Source organism: Mustela erminea, chromosome 6, assembly GCF_009829155.1.
Source record: "Mustela erminea isolate mMusErm1 chromosome 6, mMusErm1.Pri, whole genome shotgun sequence".
In the NCBI taxonomy this organism is placed as follows: Eukaryota; Metazoa; Chordata; class Mammalia; order Carnivora; family Mustelidae; genus Mustela; species Mustela erminea.
The window spans coordinates 115,334,391-115,347,830 of NC_045619.1; the positions used below are offsets into that span (position 1 = coordinate 115,334,391).

Consider the following 13,440-nt stretch of genomic DNA (forward strand, 5'->3'; position numbering starts at 1 on the left):
TAACCCACTGAGCCACCCAGGTACCCCTCTTTCAGATCTTAAGAGGAGTATACTTTTTTAAAAACATCCTTAAAATATACTCTATTTTGTTTTTATATTATATCTGTCTTCCCTCAGAAAGAATTGAAGATAGTATTCATTAGTACACATAAAATAAAATAATGTTTTAAATAAATGAATAAAATAACAAAGTTGGAGGACTTTGTTACTTCCCAGATTAAAAATTCAATATCAGGTGACGGTAACCAAGACAGTATATCATTGGCATGATGATAAACTTGCAGATCAATAGAGTGGAATTGAGAGTCCGAGAATAAACCCTTACATTTTTGGTTCATTGATTTTTTTTTTTCTTTTTTATTTTTTTAAAAGCTGCTAAAGACTATTCAGTAAACAAAGGGTCATCTTTTAAACACATGGTTCTGAAAAAACTGGCATCCATATGTGAAAAAATGTACTTTCTCACAAAAACAATGGTACAAAAAATTAGCTCAAAATTAATTATGAACCTAAATGTAAGAGCTAAAACTATAAAAATCTGAAAGAAAGCATAGAAGAAACTTCATGACCTTGGATTGGGCAAAGAGTTAGTAGATATAACACCAAAAGCACGAGACATAGAGAAAAAAAGGGATAAATTTGACTTCATTAAAATTGCAAACTTGCCTCAAAAGACACTGTTAAAAAACTGAAAAGACAAGCCACAGAGAAAATACTTGCAGATCATATCTGATCATACCAAGAACGGTTTCCAGAACATATAAAGAACTCCAACAGATGAATGATGAGAAGACAGACAACCCAGTTAAAAAATAAGCAAAAGAACTGAAAAGGCATTTCATAAAAAAAGACTTAAATGACTAGTAAGCACCTGAAAATGTGCTCATCGTCATTAGTTATTAGGAAAACCCACATTAAAAACACAGTAAGATACTACTCCATGCCCACTGGTAAGGCCTCTTGTCAAAAAAGATACATAATATCTCCTATCTAGGATGTGGGGAAATAGGAAGGCCCATACGTTGTTGGTGGGAATATAGAATGGTATACCCACCTTGGAAGACAGTTTAACCATTTCTTTAAAAATTAACCAACATGGGGAGCCTGGGTGGCTCAGTTATTAAGGATCTGCCTTAGGCTCAGGGCATGGTCCCAGGGTCCTGGGATCAAGCCCTTCATCAGGCTCCCTGCTCAGCAGGAAGCCTGCTTCTCCCTCTCTTACTCTCCCTGCTTGTGTTCCCTCTCTCTCTGTGTCTCTCTCTGTCAAATAAATAAATAAAATCTTTTAAATGAATAAATAAAATTAAATTAAAATAAAAATGAAACCAACCTAACATATGCATTAGTCAGGTTTCCAGAGAAATACTCAATAGGATTTGTCTATGTATAGGGAGAGATTTATTTTAAGGAATTAGTTCATGTAACTGTGGAGGTTTGGTGGGTCCAGAATGTGATAGGGGAGCTTGACAGGCTGAGGACTCAACAAATAATTGCAGTTTGAGTTCAAAGCTAGTCTGCTGGAAAACTAGGAAGAGCTGATGTTGCAGATGAAGTGTGAAGGCAGTCTTTTGGGGAATTTCCTCTCCATTTGAGAGGTTAGCCTTTTGTTCTATTCAGGCCTCCCACTAATTGGATGAGACCCACCTACAAAATGGAGGCCAATCTGCTTTACTCAAAGTCTACCAATTTAAATGTAAATTTCATGCAAAAACACTCTTCAGTATAATGTTTGACCAAATATCTGGGCATTGTGCCCAATCAGGTTGACACGTAAAATTAACTATCATACCATAAAACCCAGCAATTTTACTTCTCAGAATCTACCCAAGACAAATGAAAAAATATCTACCCAAAGACTTGTTTGCAATTGTTCATAGTACCTTTTTTCATCATAGACAAAAATGAGAAACAATTCAAATGTCCAACTAATAAATGGATAAACAAAACATGGTATGTCCATATATTAGAATACTCTTCAGTAATTGATAAATGAAAATACTGATATATGCTATAATATGGATGAACCTCAAAAATATTATGCTAAGTGAAAGATGCCAAATTCAAAAGAATGAAATATCTAGATAGAGCCAATCAGAGGAGTTTTGGGGGATGGCAGGAGGGGTTATTGCATGTGGACTTAAGGGGATATTGAGGAGTTAAGGGAATGTTTTGAGATTTGATTTTGGCGATGATTACACACCTCTGTAAATTGACTAAAACACTGAACTATATACTTATAACAAGTGAATTTTATGGTATATTAATTGTACCTAGTATTGTAAAAATAATAGAGGTGATAAAAATGGGACAAATGGACCAAGGGCAGGACACACAATGCATCTCATAAAAGCCCCTATATTTCCTTGAAGGGGTCACGAATTTTACTCTGAATTTTCTAAAGAGACCATTCTAAGATGAGAAGTTTTTACTAGTGTTCACAAGATCAACATTTATCAGCATTTTAGGAGAAACCTAATAATTATAACTCAAAGAAAAATGTATCATTTTATTCATAGTGCAGCATATTCAACTCTGCCATCAAGAGCATCCGTGTAGTAAATAACTGAAGACTCTTTTCTACAACTGTTTCTCTTAAAGCTTCCTTCAGTACAGTCTAGTGGCTTAACATCAAAGGCACTTCACTGAATACTGCGTGAATGGTAATGCCGGGTGAATAAGAAGGAGAGTAGAAAAAGGACAAAGCCAAGAATGCTGCTCTTTGGTGATATGTCTTAGTCCAGACATGCGGTTTTAGAAAAATGAATGGGTGTACCAATAGATATGCAGCAGTTCCGCAGAAACTTTTTTGTAAGAACTGAGTAATGGTTAAGTTTAGCATTTTACTCCCTGGCAAGTATCTAGAATGTAGTAATTCTCAGTTACGGATTAGATATGGAGCCATTTGCTTTAATAGCTAGATTGAGAGTACGGTTGGCATCCTCTGGGGATGCTGGGGAGCCTGAGGAGGAAAAGTATCAGAATAGACTGTCTACTGTATATGAATAGGGGTAACCTGGAGAAATATGTGCTGATGGGTTATGATTCTCCCTGAGAAATCATTCTGGCTGTTCTCTAGTGTTTAGACCAAGGGATCATTCAGGCTCTGAAGACAGTATAACATGGCCATAGACACTAAACTTGGAATAGTGTGGTGTCCATTATAAATTTTCAAAACTGATACATAGGTGTTGTAAAGCATTTCTAACAATTCAATTCATATATGAAGTATAGACTATATAGAATAAAAAATTAAAGACTTCTTTCTTTTCTCTATTCCCTTATTTTCCTGTTAATATATATTTAAATTAGTTTTTAGCTGTAATAAGGCTGTAGTAAACATACTGGCATAGGGCACTCCTCCATTTAAGTAAAGATTTGAGTGCACACATACATACTTACACAATTACATATACATACATGCATGTATATGTGTCTGTGTGGGTGTGTGTATATATTATCACTTTAGTAACAGCTATTACCTGTTCTGTATTTCATAATTTATTTTAATATAGCAGTATTTCTTCATTTTATATTTTAAAATCACTGCTTTAGACCACTACCAGTATTTGATTTTATATTTGTAATTCTGCTCTTGCTCTAATCATGAGAAAGTATCTAAATAACCATTTGTTAAATTAACTAACGGATAACCTGAGCATGAATCGTTTGGCTTGATTATATATGTACAATAGTTCATTTAGTAAGAAGAAAATGTTAATTGCAATAACTTAGTTGAAGTTTATGTTTAGAAAATTGTTTATTTTATAATATTCCAGAGAATGTTGGCTTTTTTTTTTTATCTTCGAAGAATAATTTCACCTTGTAATTATCTTTGTACATTACTTCTGAATAATATCTAACTTTAGGCTTTTGCTTCCAGTTGGGTTCTAGAAGGTGGTGACAGGACATAGTGGCCCCTGTAATAACTTAAATAAATTACAAAAGTCATTGTTGTGATGATCTGTTATTACATAATAACTTGCCCCAATACTTAGTGATTTAAAACAATAATTGTTTTATATAGCTTATGATTCTGTGGATTGGCAGTTAAGGTCTATCTTAGCTGGGTGATTTTTCTGTTCCATGTTGCATTGAATGAGATCACTATATAGTATTTAGCTCATGGGTGAATTGCTTTAGAGGGTCTAAGATATCTTTATGCATGGATATGGTACCTGGGCAGAGGTGGAATTCTGGCTTTACCTGACCTTTCTAAAAGCATGGTAGTCTTAGAATGGTCAGACTTCCAACATTTGAGACATTTTATACCAGAAGTAAACGGATTAGATTGAAGAGATCGTTTCCTCACTCTACTTGTCTAATAATGGAAAAGATGGGTCCTATATGGGAAAAAATATCCACTGCAGTTTTATGTTTGTCACATTCACAGTATTAAGAATACACTAAAAAGTTATATAAGATATAAAAAGGAAAAATCAATCCAAGGAAGAAGTAAAAGTATACTTAGATACATCAATGACACTCTAAGTAGGAGTTAATCAGACAAGGATTTTATCAGTTATAAATATATTAAAGGAAATAAAGGAAGTGGTTAAATATGGAGGAAAAGACAAAGAACAATAACAGAAAGTTGAGATATATAAAAAAATACTCTAGAGCTAAAAAATACAATATCTGAAATTAAGATTTGATTTTAATAGTAAAGTAGACACAGCAAAAAATAAACTAGAATTAGTAATCTCAGAGTTCAGTGGGAAAATGTACAAGCTGAATCACAGGGAAAAAAAGAATGTAAAGAACAATATAGGATAAGAGATATATGGACTGTCATTTCATTTAATATACATATAATTGGAGTCATAGGAGATGAAAAGAAGCAAAAACAATACTTGAAAGGATAATAACCAAAGATTTTCCAAGCTGATGAAAGATAGCAATCTACAGAGTCAAGCAATACAGAAATCTTTTGGACCTCAGGCAAGATTAATATAAAGAAAACCACACGTAGGTACAACATAATGAAACTTGAAGAAACCAGATTGAAAATCTTAAAATAACCCAAGGGAAGAAACCACAGTAACTTCAAAAGAGCAATGATAAGATTTATGGCAAACTGTTCTATAGAAATTTTTAAAATTAGAACACAGTGGAATGACATCTTTAAAATTTAAGCACAGAAAGGAAAAATATTGCCAAAAAAACTTCATGTCCAGTAAAAGTATTTTTTAAATGAAGGCAAAATAAAGATATTTTTAGACAAAAGATGGGAGACTTTATTACAGGTAGCACCAGAGTACAATAATGCTAAAGGAAGGTATTCAGTCTGAAGAAAAATGATCCCAGTTGGGACCATAGAACTTTGGAAAAAATGAAAAGCATAAATATGTGAGTAAATAGAAAATTTTTTTGCCTATTTAAAGCAATAACAGTATCTTTCAGGCTTAAAACATATGTAGAAATAAAATAAAACAATAGAACAAAGGGCAGAAAAGTGTAAATGGAGTAAAACCAATATTTTTGTCTTGTATATGAAGTGGTTAAAAGGTAGTAACTCAAGGAAGTATTTGTAATGTCTAGGATAATTGCTTTAACAAAGTACAAAGGTATTTGAACAAAAAGCTAACAGAAACAATCCTAAAATCTATATAGAACCACAAAGGCCCAGAAGAATGAAAGCAGCCTTGAAAAATAAAAGCAAAGCTGAAGGTATCACAATTCCAGAATTCAAGTTAGATTACAAAGGTGTTGTTATCAAAACAGTATGGTAATGGCACAAAAATAAACACATAGATAAATGGAACAGAATAGAAAACCCAGAAATAAACCCACAACTATATGGTCAGTCTTTAACAAAGCAGGAAAGAATATCCAGTGCGAAAAAAATAATTTCTTCAACAAATTATATTCAGAAAACTGGTCAGCAAAAGAATGAAACTGGACCATTTTCTTACACCACACACACAAAAAATTCAAAATAGGTGAAAGAACTAAAAGTGAGACCTGAAACTATAAAGTCCTAGAAGAGAGCATAGGCAGTGATGTCTCCATTGACCGTGGAACATTTCTCAGATATGTCTCCTAAAACAGGGGAAATAAAAACAAAAAAATTAACTATTGGGACTATGTCAAAATAAAAATCTTCTGCACAGTGAAGGAAACAATCAATTAAACTAAAAGGCAACCCACTGAATGGGAAGAGGTATTCACAATTGTCATAACTGATGGAGAGTTAGTATCCAAAATATATAAAGGACTTAATACAACTCAACACCGAAAAAACAAGTAATACAGTTAAAGAATGGGCAGAAGACAAGAACAGACATTTCTCCAAGGAAGATATCCAAAAGAAACTTGAAAACATGCTCAACATAACTCATTATCAAATGTACATCAGAACTACTTTGAGATATCAACTCACACTGGCCCTAATGACTAAAATCAAAAACAAAAAATAACATATGTTGGCAATAATATATAGAAAAAGGAACCCTTGTGCACTGTTGGTGAGAAAGCAAACTGGTGCAGCCACTGCAGAAAACTATATTGTATACCTGAATCTAATACAACACTATATGTTAACTATATTGGAATTTTTAAAAAGCTAACGAAATAAAATACAATAATAACCATTTATTAATTAAAAGAAAAGAAATTAAAAGAAAAGATTAGATGGAATGAATTGAAACAAGTTCTACACTAAACTCACTTTCCATATAATTTCCTTCAGATTGATTTCCATTTATTCAGTTTACATACCTTTTGTTGGAGTTTGAGTAGGCCAATTAAATACACCATCTATTCCTTCTTCCAATTTCTGAACCCTTTGAGAAGTAGACATAGCTCAGAATAAAAAATACCAACTTTATTTTGGAGAAACTGGATAAAAGAGTGTGCTTAGGTCTCTGTGGAGTCTTCCTGCATATTCAAATTGGATTGACTTGACTTGCCCTGTTGAGTTTGCTATACGAATGAGAAGAGAATATATATAGTTTTGGGCTGGCAAGGTCTAAGAGGGAGTGAGAGATTGGTGACATATGTGGCCCATCTTTTACCCTATCTCACCAAACAGATAAAGCAGAAAGAGAACGAGTGGTGTTTTGTCACCTGTCATCCTGGGCGAAGCCCTACTCTTAATCATGTTCTTTTTTCCAAGGAGTCAGACCTGTCTTATTCTCATGGAACCCACAGTTCCACTACTGGCCTACTTCCAGTTCCTCATGTCATCTGGATCCTCTGCTCTATTTTGAAAAAGTTTTATAACTTTGATCTTTCCCTGGAACTCTTCTTCCCCGTCCTCCTTAGAAATTTAAACTTGGCTTTTATGGACAGTCCCCCATTTGTTTTGTGGGTTTTTTGTTTGTTTGTTTGTTTTTTGGGGTTTTTTTCATGGCCATTTGAAGAAAATGTATTGAATTTTTCTAATTCTAGATATTTAATGTACAGTGTTAAATTAGTTCCAGGTGTACAATATGATCCAGCACTTCCATACATTATTCAGTATTCATCAAGATATTTCTGCTCTTAATGCACTTTACCTATTTCACCTCTCATTGCTCCACCCACCTCCCATCTCGTAACTATCTGTTTGTTCTCTGTATTTTAGAGTCTGGTTTCTTGGTTTTTTGTTTTTATTTGCTTGTCTCATTTTTCCTTCTGTTTTCCTTTCCTTTCCTTCCCTTTCCTTTCCTTTCCTTTCCTTTCCCTTTCTCTTCCCTTTCCCTTTCCCTCCCTTTCCCTCCCTTTCCCTTTCTTTTCCTTCCCCTCTCCATTTCCCTTTTCTCCACACCCAGCATGCAGCCCAACACTGGGCTTGAACTTACAACCCTGAGATCAAGACTTGAGCAGAGACCAAGAGTCAGATACTTAAATGACTGACCCACCCAGGCACTCCAACTTGTCTCCTTTTTTTCTGTTTTTGTTTTTAAATTCCACCTGTGAGTGAAATCATGTGGTATTTTTCTTTTTCTCATTGGCTTATTTCACTTAGCAATAACTCCTAGATCCATCCAATGGCAACATTTAATTTTTTATGCCTGAGTAATACTCCTGTGTGTGTGTGAGTGTGTGTAGTACATCATCTTTATCCAGTCACCTATCGATAGATCTAAATTTATTTTTTAAAATTTTTTAAGATTTTATTTATTTATGAAAGAGAGTGAGAAAGCGAGCATGAGTGGAGTGAGGGGCAGAGGGAGAGGGAGAAGCAGATTCCCTGCTGAGCAGGGAGCCCAACATGGGGCTTGATTGTAGGACCCTGGAATCACTACCTGAGCTGAAGGCAGACGCTTAACTGACTGAGTGACTCAGGTACCCCTCAATGGATCTAATTTTAGATTTAAAGGACAGTTGATGTGTTCCTTTGCTGTCCACTGTCAATTCAGTCATTAGTGTGCCACCTTTGTGCATCAGTTCCTTCTCTCTTAACACTGCCACCTCCCCTTTCTAAGTCTTGGTATTGGTTGATTTAGAGGACATTGCTCCAACTTCCTCAGTTATGTCGGCATCAGACCCGGAACTGTCCTCTCCACCCCACACTATGTGATTTATAATCTCTTCTTAATTCATGTTTTTGAATTTCTGATACTCAGAACTCGTTATTTTTTAACTTGCTCATCTCTGTCAACCAGAAGCTTTCATAGATCTCAAATACTGAAAGCCCTCTCTTTTCCTTACTCCTCTGGCAATTTTTTTTTCTCTCTTAAATTCTTAAATTCTAATATTCCTTCATTCATATACTGTCTCTGTTTTTATCCTTCTTCCCCTCCCTCTTTGAACCTCTCTATGTTAATAGATGGTCTTGCCATTGGATCTTAACTACCTCAACTTTACCTCCTTATACACAACAGTTTTTCTTTATATTTATCACCCATCCTTTCCTTCATTTCTAATCATAGGGAAGAAACTGTCTTCTCTCTTTAACCAGGCTAACTCTACCAGAGTTTTATTCCCTTTTTCTCTTGTATTTGCCACTCTTCTTCTCCATGTCCTTCTTCTACTAACATTAAAAATGGAAAACAAAGCAGTAACAACAGCAAAAATCCTTGTTTGTTTTTTAAAGATTTTATTTATTTATTTAACAGAGAGAGAGACAGAGAGAGATCACAAATAGGCAGAGAGAGAAGGGGAAGCAGGCTCCCTGCTGAGCAGAGAGCCCGATGTGGGGCTAGATTTCCGGACCCTGGGGTCATGACCTGAACCGAAGGCAGAGGCTTAATCCACTGAGCCACACAAGTGCCCCAGCAAACATCCTTATTAAAGATTCACCTTCACTTTTAAACTATGCCAGCCTTCTTAAAAGAATAAATTTGCTAGTTAATGTCACTTGTCCTTACTGGAAGTTTTTGCTTTCTTCTATTGCCTTCCTGAAATTTCTTTCTAAGGTCATCAGTGACTGTTAAGCGCTTAATTTTCCTTCTGCCCTTAAAAGGTAGGACAGGGCTCTCCCTCCTTTTTCTCTTCTTCCTTGACTTCACTGATGGACATCCATCTTTTGTGGAAACCCCCTTCTCAAATAAATACACCTTTTAGGGGATAGGCAGACTGTTATCGACTTTGCTGTAGCAGGAGAGACCACACAGATGATTCTGAAGTGGTGCCTCCTTTGAGGAAATGAGTTTAAGGTTTTTACTGATTATAGGTTGAGCTCTGAAGTTCTAGGGTCAGATATTAGAAGTGGGGCAAGTCTTTGGATTGGTTGATTTTTTTTTAAGGTAATAGTTGATACACACAATATATGGTTGTGATTGAGAAGAAAGGCCTGTTGAGGGCCAAGACACTGTGCATTTGTAACTATAACTGAATGGTGTTAGTTGTTCCAGTTCTCAGTCATGCATAAGTGATGGAGTGGTTATTCTGGTTTTCGTTTTCAAGCACATCTTCAGTGAATTTTTAACTTTTAATTTCCATTACAATTGCCCTGGTTTCTTATTTTGACTATGGCAGTAGCAAAACAGGTCTCACTGCCTTGGGGATCTTTTCATAGTAACTCGTATTCCAAAACTAGAGCCATCATTCCAAAAATACAAATTCAAACATGAAAAACCACTGATGCTTCCTTTTATGTCTAAAATAAAAGCTCATATACTAAATACAGCATTCAGCCCCTTTTACAATTTGATCTGAACTCCAAATTCTAGTCCTTATCTATCTGTTGGCCTCTCGGTCCCTGTCTTTTCTTCCCTCTCTCCTCCCCTTCACCTCCATTCTCACTTTTCTCTTCCTTGTCCCCAAGCTATACTCATATTATGGAAGATTAGTGATTTATTTCACACTGTACATGTTGGCCCGTTTGCCTAAAATAATTTTTGTTTCTTAGAATGTTGTTTCCAACCCTTACCTTTATCTGATTATTACCTTTACAGAGTATGTTAGGCAAAACAAAAAACTACAGACTGCATGATTCAACAGAAATGTATTTGCTGTTTTAGAAACTAGACATCTAAGATAAAGGTGTCCACAAGTTTGATTTCTTCTGAGGCTTTTCTCTTGGCTTGTAGATGAACATCTTCTTGCTGTGTCCTCACATGGTCTTTCTGCTGTGTGTGCACATCCCTGGTGCCTTTCTCTGTGTCCTAATCTCTTCTTATAAGACACCAGTCAGATTGTATTAGGACCCACTTTAGCAGCCCGATTTTAACTTAATTACCTTCCTAAGAGTCCTGTCTTCAAATAAGTCATGTTCTGAGGTACTGGAGATCAAGGAGTTACTACATAAACTTCCAAGTTGCAATTCAGTCTGTAATACAACCTTCCCACATATTCCCTATAGTAATTAACCTTCTCCACAATCCCATATACCTTGTACCACTTGCACGCTTATTATTATCTGCCTTGATATGGAGTTTTTCATGTTTGTCTCCTTCTGTAGTGTGTGGGTTTCTTGAGGACAGAACTGTCTCTTACGCAACTTCATCTTTCCCTGCTCTCCATGATATTAGAACTGAAGAGGGTTTGATTATTGGCTAAATGAAAGAATTCAGTGTGAATCAGGCTTGAATATCTAATAATATATTTTTCAGAATTTTGAGGAAATTGACATAAAAATATATGAAAGAAATATATCTCCTATTTTAGAAGCCTTTGGGCATAGCTTGAGATTTTTGTCTTACATTCTTAAATTATACATAGTCTAAGTAATGTCAGTTTTATAGGACTTTATATAACTCTTTAATGGTCTTTAAGTTGTAATCATATAATTGGCTTCTATAAACTACCTATCAATTCTTTCAATTTCATTACTTCCATTACATTTTTTTCAGATAAAGATGAACGCTGTGTTTCATCCAGTACTAAAAATTTGAAGTTTTGAAGATACTTGCTAAGTCAGATCACTTCAAGTAAGTCTGCTCGTATCCTTTTTAACGCCAGCTTAAGATTGATTTAACATGTAAAGAATTAAGTCCAGTACCTTTGACACTTTTTCAACTGTCAAATTTCTCAGAATATCTTGGAGTCACATTATATATTGCATCATTGGTCTTGGAAAATAGTAGAAAGATGATTTCCTAGTAAGTTTCATAGCTTATTAAAAATGTAATGTTTAAACTCTTGGTATTATTTTTTTAAAATGTGATTAACACCTCAGAATCCTCCTTTATTTTGCAGTAAGTGTAGTCATCAGGTCCTGATGATATGCCAAACTTAATATTTTTAAAGGTGGTTTTTCCATTATAGCTAATATTATGTTTTTCAGTTTTTTTGAGGTTTTGTATGGCTTTTCTAAATGATTTATATGTTTATGATTATTGGAGGGAGATACTTAGTAATGAACTAGTACTTGAACCTTTAATCAAAAACTTAGCTTTGAAAGGTCATCTTAACCACCTTCAACTAATATAATTACCTCTAATGGTCTTCTGTCTCCATTTACTCTTCCTCTATCCTGTATTCCACTGCTAGATAGATCGGCATATAGAACTCTAATACTTTTAAAATACTTTAATGGCTCCCCACTCACCACTGGATAAATTCCATGTTTCATTGCCTGGTATTCAAAGCCCTCTACCCAGTTCCTAAAAATATGCCTCAGCTTAGCCAACTGGACTCTTTCCTCTTCTCTGAATTCTCATCATTTTTCATGCTTCTGTGGCTTGATGTGTTCTGTATTTCTTGTTTTTTTCTGTGATGTTCTCTTCTTCGCCCTGACTGTGCTTGTTGAAATCTTGTGCAAACCCTGAAGGCTCAGCCCAGGTGCACGGTCATCTGTGGAGCTTTCCTTGATTGCTCCAGATAAAACACTAGCTCTCTCTGCTGACTTTATCCAGTATTTTGTTTTTATCACTATCATAGCACATTTTACCAGGCAGCTTTATTATTTGTGTTTACTTATCTTACATCTTAGGTTGTAAGGACTATAGAATCAAACTTCTTGTCTGAGTAATTTTGGTCTTTCTCAGCATTCAACATAGCCTCAATAGTGCTCAGTAAATACTTGCTTAATAAATTAGTAATGTGCCTGGATTTTTTTTTCATCATCCTTTCTGTCTTTCATCCTTATAGCCACATATGGTCCATATTCATGCAACTTTTCATTCCTGGTACACACTTCTGGCAAGCCTCCACACTGCCATTTTATCCTAGGAAAATACTAACCATAGTGTAATTAACAAGATACAGTCAGTTCTTAATCTGTGAAATAAACTGGATTCCAAAAGTTCATATCTAATTCTGTTGTTTGGAATGCAGAAGACATTTTCCTACAAAAACATGTTATAAATAGTGGTTCGGTTCTCAGCAAGTCCTCCCAAGACTATTTAACTTGTAAGTATCAGTGCTACTTGAACTACAGGAAGTCATCATGCATGACACCGTTTTGTAGAGAAATTGTAGCTCTGAGAGTGAAATCACATCTCCTGTGCTGTAGAAGCAGAACAGTACCTTTCTGGCCAGCTGGAGCAATAGGAAAGCCTGAGTTGGACCTCTGGCAGTGGCTCGGCATATTGGATGCTCTTGGGCCAGTTGTTTTTGGTTTTCAGTATTTGCGTAAGAGACATTTACTGTAGGTTACTGGTACTCTCATGTCTTCTAAATTGAGGGCAAGGGAACACTTGCTCTTGTGGTCCTATTGCAGTAGATAAGGATAGTCATCAGCTATCCTGATTCTATCCTGAGTCTTCAACTGTTTTATCACATGGGTGGGTCACTCTAAGTCAGGTATTGGCAGATTCAGACTGTTTTACTACTTCTTCCTTTCCTGTGAACTTATGAGAATTAAATATATAAATATGGAAAATACTTCTGTCTGTAGGAGGAACATGTTTATTAGGGATCAACCAACCCTGTGTTTCCCATCATATCAGGTTTTATGGATGAGAGATTCTCATTTCTGCATGGGAATACTGATGCTTCCCATGAAAAACTCATCAGTGTGTGCATAAACAGTCCGGAAGGTTGATAACTTACGTTTTCAGGCTGTAAGAATACACATCATAAATTTTAGAGACTTTAATTTGCTTAGTCATCATAAGGTTTGAGCATATG

At 35.3% G+C, this 13,440-nt stretch overlaps 1 protein-coding gene across 10 annotated transcripts in view; it reads left to right on the plus strand.

Annotated features, from left to right (window-relative positions):
• ZNF438 (zinc finger protein 438) overlaps window positions 1–13,440 on the plus strand; it is a 178,762-nt gene that overhangs the window by 63,940 nt on the left and 101,382 nt on the right. For 6 of the 10 annotated variants that reach the window (XM_032349365.1, XM_032349363.1, XM_032349364.1 and 3 more), the window contains one exon: window positions 11,220–11,297. The exons of the other annotated variants lie outside the window; for them this stretch is intronic. The gene's annotated coding sequence lies outside the window, so the exon portion shown is untranslated. The remainder of the gene's footprint in view (window positions 1–11,219; window positions 11,298–13,440) is intronic. 10 annotated transcript variants of the gene reach the window in all.